This window comes from Cupressus sempervirens, chromosome 4, assembly GCF_028749045.1.
Source record: "Cupressus sempervirens isolate cs-2001-9-10 chromosome 4, ASM2874904v1, whole genome shotgun sequence".
NCBI lineage: Eukaryota > Viridiplantae > Streptophyta > Pinopsida > Cupressales > Cupressaceae > Cupressus > Cupressus sempervirens.
This window is the reverse complement of record NC_143121.1, coordinates 623,966,972-623,988,717: the sequence shown is the minus strand read 5'-3', so window position 1 is coordinate 623,988,717 and position 21,746 is coordinate 623,966,972.

The following is a 21,746-nucleotide window of genomic DNA, read 5'->3' as shown; positions in this document are numbered from 1 at the left end:
TGGATCTAGGGGATCTCATCAATTGCTCAAAGTACTTGATGGCTTCATTAGGTATGTTGAAACTTTTAGAAAACTCCTTTTCTCTTTTTAGATCATTTCTTAGTTGTTCATTCTACAACTTTAGTGTTGTGATCTTAATATCCCTTGCATTCAATTCATGATTTGCAGTCATCATTTGACTCAAAGTTTCCAATTGCATGTTAGCAATCATATTTACCTTTGATGTTTTCTCTTCTAGTTTGTTAGTTAGTATTCTTTTGTCATCTTAAATCATGACTTTTTCCTCTTTTCTTTTTCTACTTGGTTACCTCACTTTGTCTACCAGATCTACAATCGCTGCATCAAATTCAATAGTGTCAATTTCTTGGTATTGTGTGTCATTATCTTCCATAGCTAGCTACTTCCTTCTTTTCAATGATCTCTTTAACTCATCTCTTGCTTCATTCAGCTGATGTAGGCCAAGTTGCATTTCAATCATCTAGTTCTCAATAGTCTTTCCTAACTTGTAGACTTCCACCATCAAGTCTTTTCTCAAAGTTGCAAAGCTTTACTTTCTAGAGAACAAGGATCTGGTACCAATTGTTGGAATACAATAGGGAAGTAAGCTCTAAGGAGGATGGTTGAATCAATACTTAAAAATTTCAATCTCAAAAACATTCACCACACATTCATCTCATAATCTATGCATATAAAATAAAATACTTAAGCATGTACATCCATAGCATGAAAGTAAAAATTTCAACACATGTACGAAATAGGATATTTGGTTACCTAGAAACCCTCCAAGGAGAAGGTAAAAATAAGGTAGAGATGACACCCACAAATCTTCAGTACTGTAGTAATAAAGTGTATTCAATGAAGGTTATAATGTTTTGATCATGAAACATGATCTACTATGTGAAAAGTCTACCTTGTTAAAGGATTACAAGATTGTTAGATCTTACCTTGTTAAAGGATTTCAACACCCTATTAGAAGTGTGCCTGGTAAAAGGACTTTAACTTACAATTAAGTAAGAACCCTGTTAAAGGATTTACAACAACTTGTTAAGACTACACTATTAAGATATTTGACTAATTCACCTATTAAAATATCTTAGCAATGATCCTACGGTTAGCACTCTCTTGCTTGATATTAGATCACCTCTTTTCTAATGTGTACTTGATCCTTTCTAATAAGATATATCTCTATTATCTTATAATTTCTTTCCTCTATTCTCTTCTAAGTGATTTTGCACTATGTCTCAAATTATAATTCTTTGGTTACCATGAATGCTCTATTTTTTCATGTAAACTTCTCTTCAATTCTCCTTAAGCATTCATAATTTTTTAAGGATTTTTCCTACTTAAGAAGACCTAGGTGACTTAGGGTTAGGTATGAATTAATGATTGTGATTCACCCATATTGTTGCTTAAACTTTCCCATTTTCTATCTGGATGCACGTAATGCATAGGGATTCATAATTAAGATTCATCCATATCATCAAATATTGTAAAAAAATCCTTAAGTCAGCCCAAAAATGGTTTACACAAAAGTTTGTGCCATTACAAACAACTATGTCAAAACTATATAACTCGGCACTTGAAGTCCCTGATGGTCAGCATCAACTACAACTTCAATGCTATAACTTGGCCTCTGAATGTCTTAGCATCCATTGATCACTCAACATCTGAATAGCTTGACACATATTATCTCCTCATTACTTGAGTGACTCGACACTTACTAGTTACTTGACTCATACTAAATATCTGTCGCTTGGCATATACAATCTGATAACTTATGCTCGACATATATTACTTGTTTGGCATGAACTAAGTAAATGACTTAAGTATATTGTCACTCATATGTCAAAACCAATATGATATTAACAATAGTGACCTTGTTGCACAATAAAAATTATATATCTACATATTTTGCATAAATGTTATCCTCCTAAAATACAAAAAAATAAAATCTCAATCAAATTACTAAGAACTAAGAATTTATTTAAAGTTGATCAACTAAATTAAATTCACTTTTTATGTAGTTTCTTGAATATTTTGGTTGGTGTCATGAACAATTTGGAAAAGTGTGAAAAATCTCTAGAAGAAGAATACATATGACAAGGTTATTATTCACTTTTAAGAGATCAATACCATTGACTAGAAAATAGCACAAAAAAATTAGTTGATGGTTAAATAGTTCCTATAATCCTAAAATACAAATTGAGTTTTTAGATGATTGACAACTTACTAGAGAACCTTGGAGTGTATTGGACATGCATGAGTGAAAAGGTACCATTTCAATTATACTCTACACTCTCTTGAAGTCTATCTTTATAAGCAAAGCAGGGTGATATCTATTGAGTTCATCTTAATTATTGATCTTCTATTTCTAGTATTTTGGAGGAACTTCAAATTTGATATTGCTAACATCAAACTGAACAAAGGCCCACTCCATTAAGATAATAATGCCCATATAGAGTCTCTAAGGAATCACATACTAGTTATTTCCAATTGCTATACTAATCATTCTACTAGAAAAATGAGCCATTAAGTACAGAGGAATAATAAATTTATATAACACTGTCCAAATTTTAGGGTAACAAATATCTTTGCCAATCATCTTTGAAAACTTGAAGTGTAACTAAAAAGACACGCTTGATAAATTTAGTTATTATTAAGAAAGAGTAGGCCTAATGATAATCTTGTACATAGAAAATGCCACTTGATATATTTATTATTTGGCCTAGAAAGGACATAAGCATACCTTTACTTCAAATTCCATCATTTAAGAAATAAAAAACAATTATGTGGGGGCTAGGAATGGGTCAACAATTTATTCAACTTTACATAGATGGTTTGAGGCATTAAATGCTTTTCTTTTAATTAGACCATGAAGTAAATCCCCTATTCATGAACATCACAAGAAGAGCAAGAAATACAATCTTACTAATTATCTCAACTCCTATGAAAGGTCATACTTGAGATCTTTGAACTCCATAATGCATCCTCATTTTCTTACTATGAATTCAAATACTATCCATTTTTCCCAAAACTCAAGAGGAAGGTCAAGTAATCTTACACAGGAATATGATAGCCTATGCAATTTCATAGAAGGGTAAAACCTTGGGTGCCATTTACCCACCACTAGACAATTCTTTCCATAATACCATGTCTTAGAAAGGATCATCACCAAGTCTTCTTCTATTGTGAATTTGAAAAGGAATAACCCACTTGGCATGACCGAAACACCAACACTTCCTTCAATCGTGAATTTTTAGGAAACCCACTTCCAAACCATCTCAATCGGTGGCCTAATGCTAATAAAATGACCCACCAAGAAAAAATCTAGTGACAACAAAATACTATCAACCACATTGTCAAGGAGGAAAATTTGAGGACCTTTTTCACCTTGGCATATCTTGGGATCCTCAAGAGAAAGGGGGCACCTGAACCCCCTGCAAGACCCACCTTCTAGCCAACAACCCTTCTAGTAGTTTCATTCTTAGTATGCACCTCAGGAGAAGAGGAGGGAGCCTTTGATGAAACACCCAAAAGTACCTAAGCATCCTTTAAGGAATCTATAATGGAGTCAAATTGAGTAGAGTCAACCCCACTAACAAAAATATTGAGTCCACAAGAATTAGAATCAACTTCCCCCTGGTCAAAATTCAACACCAAATGGAGATCCAGACAAATAAAGGGGCCTAGATTGAAGACCGAGAAACCCTCATAGGCCATGCAGACATAAGCTAATCTAAAATATCATAAGGGTGAGAAAACCAAGTTGTAGATTCTGTTTGATTTCTTAACCAATTTCTTAAGATCTTTATATTGTTATCTTTTGGTTAGTCACTATCAACTTTAAAGTCACCACTACTAATAGTTTTAAATAAAAAATATTAAATTAATTAATCTTAAGTTTAGCAGATTTCCTTAATCCATATCAATGTATATAATTTTTTGGGATTGATTGCGTACATATTTTTTAGAACCAACATTTCAAATCATACTACATGACCCATAACCTAAATGCAGGAGAGTAAAAGAACATCATCCACCATCAATTTTATGTTCTTTCTCTCTCTTGCATCCTAATGATGGATCATGTAGTATGATCTGAAATGTTAGTGCTAAAAAATATTTACATCCCAAAAAATTTATATACATTAATTAATCTTGTTCTAATAATACAAATTAACTCAAATTTTCTTTTGAGAGTTTTTTTATGAAGTTCATAGTTAGGTCTTGTTAATATGAAAACATATTTGAAAGTCTACATAGCAAAGTGAATATAGTATTGGAAACTACAATTGGAACAATTGCTACATTGTCATTGATGTTAAACCTATTGGTGAGACAGTTAGCTATCTGATCTAAGCACCATATCTATTTTATTGATGAAGATGATTTGAGAAGTTATTCATAACAAAATCATTTAGAGGATAGGTTGAGTTATGAAAAAAAAACTACAAATGGCCACTTGATTAGTTAGACTTTTATAAGATAAATTGATTTTTTAGATCATGCTAAATATGGAGAACATAGTAATGATAGATCCCTAAATATGTGATCAAAGACAAATAAAATGCATAGGCTTGATAGAGTAACAGAGCATAAGACTATAAATTTGAAGTACATTTCGAGTGATGCTAGTGTCAACTGAGCCATAGTAAGTGTTGAGAAAAACCAATATTGACCAAGTAATAAATATTGATTGAGTGATAGTTTATGTGCCAAGTAAAAAAATTAGTAGTGACCAAGCAACCTAGAGATGACTTAGTGTGAAAACTTAGTGTTGGCTGAGGAGCAATATTTTAATAGTTTATGAGAAATCATAATTTCTACCCAACTAAGTTGATTTCTTGGGATATGGAAAGCATCTTGAAGATAAGGATTGATAAGTTGGATCATTTAATACCAAGAGATGATTAGGTGAATGACCTAAGGAATGGATTCCAAGAGAAGTTTCTAGAAAAGAAGAGATAAACATAATGGTGATCAGATTCATTGTATGTTATGAATCAAATCATAAATTCTAAGATCTACAGTGGTATTTAAGTGGAAAAAGATTAGAATTACCTATTTAAGGAGGTACAAGGCCAATCTACATAATATCTATGCGTGTTCCTATGTGGGAGATGTTCCAAAAAGGGTAAAGGTTGGAATAGTTCCTGATGTTATTGACTGACGAATCTAAGAAAAAGGATGAGAAGAGTGGAGAAGAAGAGTGATTGCTTGAAGGGTTACCAAGAAAATCAAAGACAAAATGAAAATGGAGGCCAAATAGTGACTTAGTACATGAGAGCTAAACAAATATTTGTAGATGTAAAATGAGTTGTACTTAATAGATCAAAAACCTATTGTTACTTTCTAGCCATTGTAAACAATATTTGAAATTCTTTAATAAAGGTTGACCTAACAGTCATATGTAAATCCTTTAATAGGGTGACATTCTAATGGAATGTTGTAAAGTCCTCTAACAAATCCACTCATAATAGAGTGATTCAATCCTTTAACAAGGTCACATATAATAGTGCATTTTGTAACCTTTAACAAGGTTGAATCTTAATAAAGTTCACTTTAGAAGACAAAAAATTGGAAAGTAATGATGAAGAAGTAGTCTATCTTGCTATGAAATAATATTAAAATGAAGATGAGAAAAATGCATTAATCTCTTATGTGAACAAAAGTGATAGATGGATAATTGATAGTGGTTGTTCAAATCACACGATTGGTGATAGAAATAAAGTTGAAAATATTGGACCATACAAGGGTAGCTATGTTAAATTTTGAAATGATGTTGTATGTCTTGTCAAGGGTAAAGGATCAATTCAACTAACTGATAAGATTAAATGTGACAATGTTTCTTAGGTTGAAGGACTTAACTATAATCTATTGAGTATTTTACAATTAAACAAATAAGGTTACGCAGTTGAATTCCATCACAGATAGAAAGGCTAGGATATTTGATGTTGATGGTTAACTAATTGGAAGTGGTATTCAAACAAGAGGTAACTTGTTCTATCTTGATTTACCTAATGAGACATGTTTGTTTGCACAACATGAAGATATTTGGTTATGGCCCAAGAGGTTATGTCATGTAAATTTTGACAATTTAGTTAGCATTAGTAAAATGAAAAGAGTAAGAGGTTTGCCAAAAATGAAGAAACTTGATAATGTTATGTGTAAATAATGTCAATTGGGAAAAATGACAAAGTCTAGTTTCAAGAGAAAAAAATATTCATCAAATGATATTTTGGAATTGGTTCATATTGACTTATGTGGACCTATTGGTGTTAAAACTATTGTGGAGACAAATATTTCATTCTATTTGTTGATGATTAATCTAGAATGATGACTCTGATGTTTCTTAAAGAAAAATATGATGCTTTTAGGTTATTTAAGTGGTATTTGGCTAGAGTTGAAATGGAGATAGGGAAGAGTCTGAAGTGCTTGAGATATGACAAAGGTGGTGAATTCATTTCCAATGAGTTCAACATATTCTGCAATGATAGAGGAATGAAAAAGACAAATGTCAGCACCTAAGACCCCTCCTCAAAATGGAATAGTTGGAAAAAAACAAATAGATCTATCATGGATTGTGCTAGACCATTGATGATAGAGAAAGATGTGCCACAATAATACTAGAGAGAAGCTATAAATACAAATGTTTATACATTGAACATAGTGCAAGTCAAGAAAGGTACAAATAGTACACCTTTTTATTATGGAATGGTTATACACCTAATGTGAAGTATTTCAAAGTTTTTGAAAGAAAATATTACATATTTAAAGATAATAAAAATGGAAAATTTGATGCTAAAAGTGATGAAGGTATATTCTTAGGATATTCCACTAAGAGCAAAGTTTATAAGTGTTTGAACTCTAACACTAACAAAGTTGTGGAAGGTGTAAATGTGAAAGTAGATGAATATACAGAGAAGAATGAAGTTGACTTCAAGAAAGAATTTGAAGATTATTGTTCATTCATATATGTGAATGATAGTAATCAAAGTCCCCAACTGATCATGAAAGTACAACTGTAGATCTACAATAGACTAGAGATGTTGAGTTGTAATAGCCAGTTACCGAGAAACAGATTGTGGGTGCTGAGAAATAGGGAAATGATCTTGAGTCAAAAATAGAGGAAGCTAAACATTAGGAAAACATTACAGAACATGCAAAACATGAACATGAACCTAAACAAGAGAGAGATAATGAGCTTGAAATCACTTTTCAAGATGAACCTATTGAAGAACAAAGAAGAAAAGAGCCTATATTAGCAAAATATGTAAGAAGATACCATGCACCTAAAAAAAAATTGGAGATGAAGAGTATGTTGTTATGAAAAGAAAAAGACTCATAAGTGATACATGCTTACTTTGTGAGTTTGAGTCCAAATTTGTGAAAGATGTTTTGGAGAATGAATATTGGTTACAAGCAATGGATGAAGAAATTGAGTAGATTGAAAATAATAAAACATGGACCCTAGTACCTAAATCAAAAGAAAAAAATGTTATTGGAACAAATTGGGTATTTAGGAACAAGCTGAATGAAAATGGTGAAGTCAAAAGGAATAAGGCAAGACTGGTATGCAAGGATATGCACAAGAGGAAGGTGTTGACTATGGGGAAATATTGTCCTGTGTAGCAAGACTAGAAGGAGTTAGAACAATACTGGCATATTTTTCTTATAAAGGATTTAAGGTATAACAAATGAATGTCAAATCTCCATTTTTGAATGAGGTACTTGAAGAAGAAGTATACATAGAACAACCTGAAGATTTGTTGGATCTTGGCAAGAAAAATATGGTGTATAAGCTACACAAAGCTTTATATGAATTGAAACAAGCCCCTAGAGCATGGTATGAAAGACTGCATAACTATTTGGTCAAGATTGGTTTTGTAAGAACAAATGACAACAACAAATTGTACTTGAAGATTGACAAGAACAATAAGGTATTGTTATCTAAAATTTTTGTTGATGATATCATATTTGGAGGTAAGGAAGCTTTCTGCAAATATTTTTCTCATCAAATGAAGGAGGAATTTGAAATGTCAATGTTTGGAGGGATCAAATTCTTTATTGGCTTACAAGTATATCAAATGAAGCAAGGCGTCTTCATTTCTCAATTAGAATATATCAAGGAGACAATGCATTTTTTTTGGGATGGAAGATTCAAAACCAATGAGTACACCTATGTCTACTAGACATAAATTATTTAAGAATGATGAGTCTATTGATATGAACCAAACACAATATAGATCAATGCTTGGAAAATTGCAATATGTTGTTCATAGCAGACCTAATATTATATTAGTAGTTGGGATAGTTGCAATATTTTCAACAAGTTCTAAGGAAAATCACATGATGGTAGTGAAAAGAATACTAAGATACTTAAAAGGAATAGAAGACTATGGATTGTATTACAAGAAGAATGATAAGCTTAAAATAAAGGTATTCACTTATTCTGATTGGGTAAGAAATATTGATGACAGGAAGTGCCAAGTGGTGGTGCATTCTTTCTAGGAAAGAGACTGATTTCATGGACAAACAAGAAGAAGAACTATATTTCCCAATCAATAGTTGAAGCCAAATATGTGGCAACAACAATGAATTGTTCAAATACCATATAGATCAAACAATTTTTGAAAGGTATGCATGAAGAATTTATTGATCCAATAGGTATCTATTGTTATAATACTAGTGCTATTAACATATCAAAGAATCCTGTAATCACTAGTACATTATAGGTTAATTTTCAACCAACTCCTCAAGATAGTTGTTTAATATCTTTTTTTTGGTTTTTTTTCCCAAGTTGGTCAAAATTTTGACCAACTCGAGTTCATAATATCAAAAAAAGAAAATCGTGCTCATGATTATTTCATTAGGTATTTGGCATTTGAGTGTGGCTTATTTCTGCAATTCCTTCCTTTGAGCCATAGTTCTCCATGCTTTGGTATGATGTTCTATCTATTGATGGTTCTTGGTAAATATGTTTCACTCAATTGGAAGAACTACAAGTAGGTTTAAATGGTCCACTGCCAAACCCTCTAGAGTGCTTCTTAGGTATGATAAATCTACAGGTGCTTTTCATGTATATAATTAGAATTAGGGTTAGTAACTCGTTTATAGTGCTTACGATATGTAGATCAAAAGCTTTATAGAATTTCTCTTTTTCTAGTTGCATTGAAAATCATTTTTCCTTCTCAAGGCTTAAAAATCCATAAAGGAGTGGATTATAATATTCAAAAAAGATATGTATTGGTTTTCTAAAATCTTGAGACAAGTTTCTTGTTCTCTTTGTTGATATTTTAGCTAAATTTTCTAGCCATAGTCGGATTAAAGTTATACCTGTTTCAAAAAATTCATTTCCTATTTGATATTTTTTAAAACTTACATTTTCAACAAATTCATTACCCATTTCATTTCTCTATGCTATAAAATCCAAAACATACAAAGTCATCAACAAAGCAATATAAATTCATCAATAGACCTAAATAAAGTCATTTTATGTTTTTGAAATATAAAGTGACCAAAACTAGGGGGTCGGCCCTTACAAGAAAAAAGTTGGTAACCAGTACATTACCAACATATGTCCAATAGCAAACCAAAAACTAACTAAAACTTCAAAAAACCAAAGTCCCTTCAACTAGTAATTAAACAACATAATACTAGGAACAAATAAACTAAAAATTCCAGAAGATATAATACCACGAAAGTTCATCAAGATAACTGTTGGCATAATAGACAAACCCCAAGTCTTAAATATAGCTGGATACCAACAAAACTAGAAATAGTAGGTAAACATAAAAGTCTTGGATCCGAGGATCCCATTAAACTAAAAAACTCAATTATCTTTTTTCTCCTTCCCCTTCATAGCCAATAGAATTTGAGACTAGTCATCAACAAGGAATTTGAAGAGTAGCTTATGGTCCTCCATATCCATTCCTGTATCCTCCTTTTCCTGTGCTAGGAGCTGGAGGGTGGTGGCCGTAGTGTGGGTGACTTTGAGAGTAAATTTATAGAAGATAAAGAACCCTTCCTCTAAAATTTTAACCCTCTTCTCCAATTTGGCATATTGCTCCACCTGCTCCTTAGTCTCTTCCTTGGTTTTTGTTTCCACCTTCCTTGTTTCCTCCTTGGTTTTTTGGACCTAGATTTTATCTTGCAAAACCTTTGGATTAGTAAAAACCTTAGAATTATCCTTGGCTAGGGATGAGATAGTTATGGGGGAGGTATCCATTTTGTTGCTTTCTTCACATAAGGTTATGGGCTAGAGGGAGAAGCTTGCGGACACATGTGTGATCTCTGTGGTAGTAGCATTACCAGCAAAAACCTAAGTCTGCACATTATCAATAGAATTATCTTCCAAATTCCTACTTCTTTCCACCCCCTCCTTACCTTCTTCTTCTTCCTCCTCCCTTTCTTCTTTATTATTTTTAAAGCTTTCCTCCTCAATCTCCTCCATCCTAAATCTATTGGATATTTGTTTATGCCTTGCTTGGGATTGGGAAAGTCTTCCAAATCTCCTCCTTTCCTTACCTCCGGCCTCCTCCTTCAAATCCTCTTCATTCACCTCTACAAGTTTTTTAACTTTTATCTTTTTATTACCCTTTTGTTCCACATCTGTATCAAGTTTTTTCTTTTTCTTGTTTTCCCAACAAGGGGAGGGGTGGGGGGTGTGAATTTTAGTACCAGTACTAGTGCTTCAGGGTGAATTCTGGTAGTGGCACTGGTTGTCAACTACCACCACCCTTGGGGGACACAAGGCAAGGTGAAACTAGTAGAGGTGGAAAATTAGGCCTTGATGTATTATGGTATAGTTTTTCCCTTTAGTTCTCTTTTCCCTAATATTTGCTACCATATCCTCAAGAGAATGCAAAAGATAAAATGGGATAGAAATGAAATCCCTATTTCTAAAATGATTTAACAAAGGGAAATGGTAATGGTAATAGACATCAAACCTGCCCTCCAGCATTAGATATCTCATGAGAACCAAGCACACATCGTCCCATGGGGCTAGCAACTTGTCCCTTTGAAACCCTCCTCTATATCAGACCAGCTCCTCATCTTTTGCAAAGAAATTATTCATACTGGCCTTGTCTGTGATTTTAGTGACCTTTCTCCATTTTTTCCCTTTCATTGAAAGGCCAATTGCCATGGCAATCACTTCCTCCATAATTTGGAAGGTGATTCCATTAATGGTGACCTTGTGGTCATTCCACCCATTAACAAATTGGAGGGTGTGATTCTCATCAGACCCTGCCATCGACTGCATGTAGGGAAGAAAACCCCCTTCTTTTAGTAGAAACTAGGTGGCCATCCTATCTTTGAAGTTCTCCATCTTCATGGGTTCCAGCTTATTCAAGTCCCTACCCATTTTGATTTTGCCAAATTTTGCCTCCCCTTCTTTAGTAATGTGCATTTTAACTTCCTTCTCTGTGATATCTCTGCAACTACTATTCACCTTAAATCCTTTAACAATAAACCAAAAGATTCTCTAGACTTGTGCTTGAGAAATTTCAAAATCCCACATAATTTCATTATGGGATTTGTGACTATATAGCATCATAATTTTCACACCCCTAAATCTCTAATAGTTTGATAAATGATATCTTTTGTACTTTAATTAGGGAGTAATTTGAAATCCGCAATGTGTTACTGTAATTATGAAATGACATCCCTCTTAATTTGCATTCACTCCTTTTTTTGTTTGTACGACCATGTCTTTTCATTTCCAATAGACCTTTGTTAAATTTAGTAGACTTCATCACATAATTTCCAAAATTAGTCCTGGCTCTAAATTTAATAATCATAATTAAATAATATTCCTGCCTCTTTCCTTGATTATCAATGACTTAATATCATAATTGAGATCAACCATATTCCTCCAACACATGATTGCCATTGTTTTAAACACCATAGCAGCTGCCGAATCTGCCACATTATTTCCCTCCCTATAAATGTGCTATAGGTGGACAATTTCCATCCCTTCTCAATTTTTCTTAATATCCATAATGATATTTTGAATATTCCATCCTGGTTGAGAGGCACCCTTGACCATATCAATGATTAATTTGGAGTCCCCCTCAATTGTTATTTTCTTAATTTGCATTTCCCTAATTAGCTGAAGGCCCCAAAAAAATGCCATTTCCTTAGCTAGATTATTGCTTCCATTTCCCACTTTTCCAACATAAACCAACAGTGCATCACCATTCTTGTCCTGCAACACTTCTCCCACCGCTCGTATACCTCCTCTAGTAGCACCATCGAAATTCAGTTTATAATGTGTAAGGGTAGGTGGTCTCCATTTTGTTTGTTGTCTCTTCATCATTTTTGAGTTATCAAAGAGGAGAAAATCCTTCATGATAGCCCCAATTTTCAGCAATTAGTCCTTCTTGCCTACTTGGTTCCTCCTTTGGCATCTTACATTTAGCCACTCTTAAATTTTCCTTCAACAATTTCTCCATTATTCCAAAGACCACCTCCATTGGTTTATTCTCCTCCTTGAATATTCTATTATTTCTTTCTTTCCATATGTGCCAACATACATATGGTGGAACAATCTTCCATAGCAAATTCAATCTAGGGTGAAGAAAGGGACAACTCCAATTCTCTACAAGTTATCCCAGATTGTCTTTCATAACCCAGTTCAACCCAAATCTCCCCCAAACCCTATTCCAGATCTCTAAGGAAAAATGGCATTCTAGAAATAGGTGAGTAATGGTTTCCTCCTTTTCCTTGCAGAGACAACAATAGTTTGTAATATAAAAGCATCTTCTTTTCAAATTGTCCAATGTTAAAATTTTTCCATGCTAAGCTATCCACCAAAATAAATTAATTTTAGGAATAAGGCTACTAATCCAAACCTTACTTCACAATTGTGGGTAGGGATCCTTGCTAAAAAGGTGTATGTAAGCTGATTTAATTGTAAAGCTACCACATGGAGTTAAATCCCAAGCTGTAGTATCCTCCTGGAATAGTTCAGGGAGTCTCTGTTCCCCAATCAACTCTTCCAATTCCTTGAGAAGTTGAATGTCCTTTTGGGAGTAAGTTTCCTGATAAAACTTTCTCCACTTCTTCCCCTAATCAATATAATCTCCAACTTTACTTCCCACATCTTCTTTGAGAAACTCCATTAACCTTCTAAATTTGCTGAAAACCAACGGTTTCCCTCCCATCCACTTGTATTCCCAAAATCTAATATTAAAACCATTTCCCACAATCCACCTTGTCCCTTCTCTTAATAATCCTCTACTTTTGACTATATTCATCTAGATTTTAGACCCTCTTTTGAGATCATTATTAAATAGATCCCAATTGAAAGGGAAATTTGACAGATATTTAACTTTCATAATATTACCCCAATCCGTATTGTCTTCTCCCAATCTCTAGCCAATCTTCATAAGGAGAGCCTTGTTAAGGTCTTGAAGTCTTCTTACTCCCAACCCCCCCTTATTCTTTGATTTTTCCACCTCCTCCTACTTGACTAAACTCACTTTATTTTTCTCCTCTATCCATGACTAAAGGAAGTTCCTTTGTATCTTCAAAATCTTCTTCACAATGTTTTGGTCAATTTTGAATAGGGATAGGAAATAAATGGGAATACCTTAGAGAGTAGCTGAAAGAAGCTATAGTTTTCCAGCATTTCTTAGTATCTTCCCTTTCCATCTTGCAAGTTTACTTTGAATTCATGTTCTAGAATTCATTTGTCACTTCTTTAGTGGTTAGTGGTAATCCAAGATAGGTATCCGGGAGGCTAGCCAATTGGCATTCCATAATATTTCTTATCCTTCTTTGTAATGAGGCATCAGTATTAAAGAAATAAATCTTACTCTTATGATAATTGACTTGCTGACATGAGCTTTCTTCATAATTGTGTAGTATAGTCTTCCAAGCTTGAGCATCTATAATTGAAGATTCTCCAAATAGGAATGTGTCATCAAAAAATTGCTGTAGGACTTTAGTATCAACTATAGTAGTAGGCTTAACCCCTTTAACACAACCAATATTCACAAGTTTATAGAAGGACCTCCCTAGAACTTCAACAATCATAATGAAGAGGTAGGGGAAGTGGATCACCTTGCCTTAGTCCTTTCTCTGCTCCAAAGTTGTCGCAAGGAGATCCATTTAGGAGAACAACATATTTAACTGTGCCAATCATCATTTTGATAAGGTTTATAACTTTGTTACTAAACCCCACTTTTTCGAGCACCTCATAAAGGAAATCCCACTTAACCTTATCATAAGCCTTAGAGATATCCAATTTGAATGCCATCCCTAGTTTTTTTTTTTTCTCCATTGAGTGAATAACCTCATGTTTGGTTATAGCCACATCTAGAATCTGTCTTCGTGGAAAAAATCCTTTCTGTGAACTGCCAATTATTCTTTCCAAAAAAGGCTTTATTTTATTCACCAAGACTTTAGCAAATATCTTATAAACAGTGTTACATAAACTAATAGGTCTAAAATCCAACAAGTACATTGGTGTGGGGATTTTAGGCACTAATGCAATAAAGGTCTTATTGATCCTTTTTAGCATCTTTCCAGTTTTGAAAAAATCTCTAGTAGCCTAGACCAATTCAGATTTAAAGACCTCCTAGAAATGCTGAAAGAATGTAGGGGAGAACCCATCTAGACCTAGAGCCTTATAAGATTTCATAGAGAACACCACACATTTCACCTTCTCCTCCATGATATTTCCAAGAATGTGATTGTTCTCCTCCATTCTGAGTAGCTATGGAATCATATTAATCAAGCTTCTTCTGATCACTGGATTCGTAACTTTATTGTCCTTGACATAGGCCTTTGTAAAGTATTACACTACATGTTTTCCCATCTCCTCCTAATCCTTAAATACCCTTCCCCCTTTCCCATAAAGCCTATTAATTGTGTTTCTTCTTTTATGGTCAGAGGCTAATCTGTGAAAGAAAGTAGTGTTCTTATTCCCTTCCTTAAGCCACTAAACTCTTGATCTTTGTTTCCAAAAAATTTCCTCCCTTAAGAGAATATCCTTCCACTTTTTTCTATACTCCTCCTCTTATTGAGTTGCATTGTCAAGGTTGATTCCTTTTGCAATCTCCCCTTGGATTTTTTAAAGATTTTCCTCCACTTCACCTTTAGTTTTGAACAAGTCGCCAAATGAATCCTTAGCCAAAATCTTCACATTCCTCCTTATGCTGTCAAGTTTTTGGGTTAGTCTGCACATCATAGTACCATCTATCCTTATATTCCACTAGTCTTGAATTCTCTCTTTGAATTTTGGGTGATACTACCACATTATTTGATATCTAAAAGGTTTCGACCCACTTTTCAAACCATCCTCCTATGCGAAGATTATAGGGGAATGATCTGAAGCAGTTCTAGTAAGATTTTCAAGATGAGAGTTCCCAAGTCTATTCTAGTTCCCTGTCACCAACAACCTATCCAATCTAACCTGGATAAGGTCCTTTCCCTTTCTATTTTTAGTCCAAGTATAGGGGTTCCCTCTTAGTTCCACATCTATAAAATCCATTCTGCTCATAAATTCATTAAGGTCTTGTAAGCTTTTTGGACAGTCCTTGTTTCCATGCAATTTCTTTGAATGATATAGGGGGGTATTAAAATCTCCCATACACATCATTTGTTTATCCTTCATAGTTTTAGTAATCCTAGCAAATTTATTATATGTTTCCTTCCTTCCTAGTTTGCTATTAGAAGCATAGATATTGACCAGCCCCCAACAATGAGTGCTAGAATGGAAATCAATAAATATAAATTTTTAATCCTTCCAAACCTCAGTTCCCTTCATGGAGTTTGGATTCCACATAGTAGCAATACCCCTTGAGGCACCATCAGCATCCCTATGTATATACTCAGCACCCAACCAAATATGACTAACGATTTTATCAAAACTAGCACTAGACATTTTAGTTTCTTATATTAAAACACAGTCAACATTTTCTTGAAATTTGTATTTTTTAGAGCATATTGCTTCTGGGGGTTATTTAGCCCCCTCAAATTCCAAGAGAGGAATTTCATTTCTTACCTCTAGTAACTATCTCTGGTGTAAGTTGCTTACCACTGGCCACATCCCTTACTGCTTGCTTTGTCTTGGTTGCTTTGCTAGATGGTCTTCTAGCTATCCCACATGCTCCTACATCTGGTTTTCTCCCCACCCTCCCTCCTCTTCTTTTTCTAAACATCCCATTCCCCATTATCCTCATCATGTAGTGAGGTAGGGCTAAGCTCCTTATCAGCCTTATCAATGCTTTCCATCACTTTTGCTGTGATCTTCATTAGGGAAGCTTTAACCATTGTTAATGGGGTACACACTCTTTCCTGAGTATCACCTCCTACAACCATAATTTCTTACTGGCTGTCACCTCCCTAAATTTCTAGGGAGCTAGGAAGAGGGTGGGGAATCTCAATTTCACTTTCCTCCAACAACATCCCATCCCCAGGCTCCCCCATGGGTGAACTCACGAGTTCCTCTAACTCCCTTCTAAAGGGGTATTCATCCATTTTCTTTTTTTCCTCCAAAGCTTGCCCCTCCCTAGGGCCATTTTTTTTCAGAGTGGAAAGCACTGGGGGAATCTCCATAGAATGAATCTCCACAACCTATTTTGAGGCATCAGAAGATTCTCCCAATGTTTCCATAACAATCCCTGGAGAGCCCTCCTTATATTTTTCCTTTTGCATTTGGTTCTTGCAATCCACGATAAGGTGTCCGAAGTGACCACATTTTTAGTAGAACAGGCCTACATTCTCATATCCTATAGGCTAGACTTTCTCTCCCCATTTAGTTTTTAGTGTAAACATAGTGGGGAGAGCATGATTCAAGGCTACATTCACACAGAACCTTGCATAAATCAACCATGTTTTTTGCATAATCACCTTGTCTGCCATGAAAAAATGACCAAAAGAATTCCCCACCCACCTTAGGATCTTATCATCCCAAAATTCCAAGGGTAGACCAAGTAATCTAACCCAAACTGGGGCAAGTTTTCTAAACTCTGCACTAGCATCAAAGCTCAGATGCCATTTTGTTAAGGTGAGACAATGCTTCCCATAATACCAATTACGAGAGAGAATGAGGTTGATATCCTCCTCTGAGGTGAACTTAAAATAGAAGAGGCCACTAGGCATTATAGAGACAACAACACTGCCGCTAACCTTCCATCTCTGATTGACCCATTTACGCACCATCTCGATTGTAGGTCAAAATGCCACAAATTTGCCAACAACACAAAGTTTGAGACCAAATGTCACATTGTCCACCAAAAAATATAGGGGGGAGATCATAGGATCATCTTGACCATTGGAAATCTTGGGATCCTCCATAGGGACTTTAGCCTTCAAGGGGCCAACAAGCACATTCTTCCAACCCAACAGGGTTTCATCTACTAGCTTCTAACCACCCTTTAGAGGACAACCAACATGACCTTCACTATCCAAAGCAGCAGTGTTGGCAAAAATATCCCCATCGACCCCAATGGTCCCACAACCATCCAATTTGTCCTCTAAATCCCTGCAAACTACAAGCACAAATTGTAGGTCCAGGCAAGGAGGTGGATCCAGAGGCTTAAGGACCGCCATCAGCCAAATTCAAATTTCAAATTTAAAGTTGAGCAGTAAAGTTTTAGAGCAGTTTTTAAGAATTCAATTTGAGATCATGTGTTATCTCTTAGTTATAATTTTGATTATCTTTTATTGTCTAGTGATTATCTATTGATTAAAATCATTTTATGTTGTAGCTAATAAGTTATGATAATATTACACGTCCTCGTCTTTAATGTATTCTAGTAGGTAGGACTGAATCTAAAAATGTACTTAGGATTGTTATGTAAATTTGGAACTAGACTGTACCTAGCATGTGCATCTTTAAGCTTACTATGAAGTTTAATTCTCTAGTTTGTGCTCTTTAATATCATCTTTTTGTATCCTGGAGAGGCCCCTATTTCACATAACTCTCACTTAGGATATCATTATATCTTATAATATCACACGGGCCATATTTAATAGAATGCTCAAAAACCTAGTCTCTTCAGGATGGGACTTACCAGTCATTGTAGGGGCATGTCCTATCTCTCCATCTCCTTAGAGTTTGACTTAGTTATGTCATTTCTAGGTAGGGAACCTACAACATTTTTTTTTGAGACCTCATGGTGAATGAAGATCAAATTCAAATTGTCTATGAATCTGATTTTCTTAGGAGGCTGCTTGCTTTGTGGATGAGCTAGTTGAGACATTTCTTAATGGAATGTTCCTTCAGTTATTAAACATATTTCTGTAATCTAATTCAAAAGGCTACTAATAAATCTTGTTTGGTTCCAAATTTATAATAACCATTCCAAGAATTTTTTAATGAAAACTTTCAAACAATAAATGGGATAAGTGATAAAAAACTAATGGACTTCTCCCACATATCTTGCATTAAATTTTTCAAGCAATATTATCAGTAGCTGCAAAAAAAATATCTAGAGGTTTACATAGAAAACCTCTCACACAGACCATATTATATAGTATGCTCAATAGCTTAGTTCATTTAGAATTTGAATTATCGGTTATTAGAGGGACATGTACCTCTTTCTCCATTTGCTCATTGAATTTGATCTAGAGATGTGATTTCCAGCCTTGGGGATGTCTTCAAAACTGTTAGGCATCTTTGTGTCCATGGGAAATAGTTCCCCTATGGAATATCCCTTCTTGAACTTTGTATACATAAATTTTTTGAGACTCCATGGTGAATGAAAATAAAATGCAAATTGTCTACAAATTTGTTTTGCCTAGGTTTCTGTGTAAATGAGCTTGTTGAGTTATTTCTATGTGGAATATTCCTTCAGTCATTAAAGATATTCTTGCAATCTAATTCAAAAGATGCAAATAAATCTCATTTGGTTGCAAATATATCATAACCATTTGAAGCAATTATTTAATGCAAACTTTCAAATAATAAATATGAGTAATCACAAACTAATGGATTCCTCCCACATGTCTATTGTTAAAGTTTTCAAGCAATATTATCAGTAGCACCAAAAAGAATATTAAAAGGCTTACATAGTAAAGTTTGAAAAGATACATGGCAAATTAAAAGTACATGGTATATTATGATCCTGAAGCATAAGTGTATGAAAGACAAGCATCATCTCTCTCTCTCTCTCTCTCTCTCTCTCTCTCTCTCTCTCTCTCTCTCTCTCTCTCTCTCTCTCTCTCTCTCTCTCTCTCTCTCTCTCTCTCTCTCTCTCTCTCTCGCACACACACACACACATAAAAATGCCCCTCTAAGGTCAAAAATCTAAAAAGAACTATGCCAATGCTTTTCCTAAACAAATGATTTCAATACTAAATAGCCAAAGAAATGCCAATGTTGAAGCTATTTTTGAAACTTTGAAAGGAAACCATAATACAAGGAAGCAAAAGGATTCCATTTATGAAAATAGACTATCATTACCTATGATGGATTTTCTCCTATAAACCCAAAATTATCTTTTTTGCATGCATTGTGTTTCATTTATTTGCGTATAAGTTGATAATTACTTTTATGGATGGATTGATAAATGTTTTGTTTGTTCATTTCAAGGTGTCCTCACAGATGACCACATTTAAAGTTTTTTCTTAAAACAACACACAAAATCTGGGTTACATTTGTAGTTTTCTAGCTACTATAATATACATGTTGTATAGTTAATCACTTGGATTATATACTTTTGCATGATAAAATATCATAGTAATTAGCTTATTAGTTATCACTAACTTAAGGAAAATACTATGCTAATGAGACCATTTCATATCTACTGTGCAAGGAAAAGATGTAATTTAGTTTTTATCTACAATCTATGCCTCTCGTTAATGGTAATTTATATTATATCCTAATTTTTTTTTTGAACTCCTCTTTCATGCTTTATCAATTGTGCAATCTACTATTGTTATTTCTAGCATTGTCAAATTTCATCTGCGACATATTTTTAGTGTTACATAAGTATTCCTAGACATGGGGTGCGAGACATGTTTTAGGAAAGGAAAAGACAACTCAACTTGAGGGATCAGGCAAGAAAATGAGGCCTTACCAAAAAAATATAGGTCTTAATCATATTTCCTTTCTGAAATTAGAAGCTACACCATCATTGGGAAAACATAGACAGATGAAATAAAGTATTTGGAGAAGCATATTTGATGGTGAATGTAGAAGTGGTCATTTGTGTTGAGCAACCTCTATAGTCATAATTAATCTTGTTGCATGCTATTTTGTATTCTATTAATTATTATTTTTAGTCGAGCATAGGATTTTGTCAAAATTGATTTTTATGAACAAATGATCTACACAATGCAAGTTCTTTTATAGGAAAGATTTGTGCTATTGAATTTTCCAAAAGAAAGAATAGCATTGCTAAGTTTATGTTCAAATTGAATCCTTTTTTTCAATTATCTATCATACTATGATTATATTTGTTTAGTTTTTACTCATATAGGGCATTATACATCACAAAATTTCTCACTCTCTCTTGTATGTCCAGCCAAAGCACAAGGTGGGAAGTATGGGCTATGAAGAACCAATTGTTTGTAAAGGAGGATCTTCTATATTTGGAAGGTTTGTGAATTGAGGAAATATTTTAGAACATATTGTTTTTCAAGGGTTTATTTTACAATATAGTTGATGTTTTTTGGTGATGGTGTCTTAGATATACTTCTAGACTTATCACAAAAACTACAGTTGAAGTAGTTGTACCACAACATGCAATTTTGTCCCTTTTAGGGAAGTCTGGGACTAGTCTTTCTTAGACTTAGCAAGTGAGCTATTGATAAGTGGTAAATATTTTAGGAATATCATCTATATTATATAGTTTCATCTTCAAGTTTATATGTAACTAGAGAAAAAATGTTAATAGCATTATTTTCGAGCACCATATCCTATTGTGTTACTTTTTCTTTTCTACTCAGATATTAGGTACCAATGTTAATCTTCTAGATGTCAGACCAAGATCATTTGAAGGAGTAGTTGAAATATCAGGTACTCCAGAGTAGACACACACATCTTAGTGCTTGATTGAGGTAGTGGACATTAATAAGAAGCTATTATTTGGTTAATTTCCCAATAGACTACTATGCTAGTAAGTTTTATTTGTCACAATAAAGTGTATTAAAAAAAAAAACATAAATATTCAAATGTATCTTACTTTCTTAATGTGTACAACCTTTTTACTAACTTAAATTATAACTTTTTTTTTCTCGAACATTATTTGTATAATATCTATTTGATTTATAATATTTAACTATACTCTATCTTGTATAACAAATTTTGTTTGCTTTCTCCATTTTATCTAGCTAGGTGTGGTGAACGAAAGATTGGAGTTGTGACTGCTGTATATTGACAATGAAAATGTTGTTGGCCCTATCAAAATCTAAGTTGTAAGGGTGTTCATTTAACAGATCCTTGGAATTCCTTTTGTTGGGGTTGTTTTGTGAGATTTTATGGGCACATTTTAATTCAGAAAAACTTCCAACAGATTCAATTTTGAAGGAGATCCCAACCAACAATTATATGTTTATGCCCAAAATGGTTCCAAAGAAAAGTTCTCTAACTCCTTTTATCAAGAATGTTTTTGCCTCAAGGAAATGATTTTATCAAAGCTTGAATATTCATCTCTTGGATTTTGTTGGGTTGAATTTCTTTGTTTCTGACAAAAACATAAGCAATTTTTGTCCAAAGTGGACATTTAGCTAACTATTCTCAATAAGATTTTCAATAGAGCATTTTTGTTATCAAACTCCTAGATTTTCTC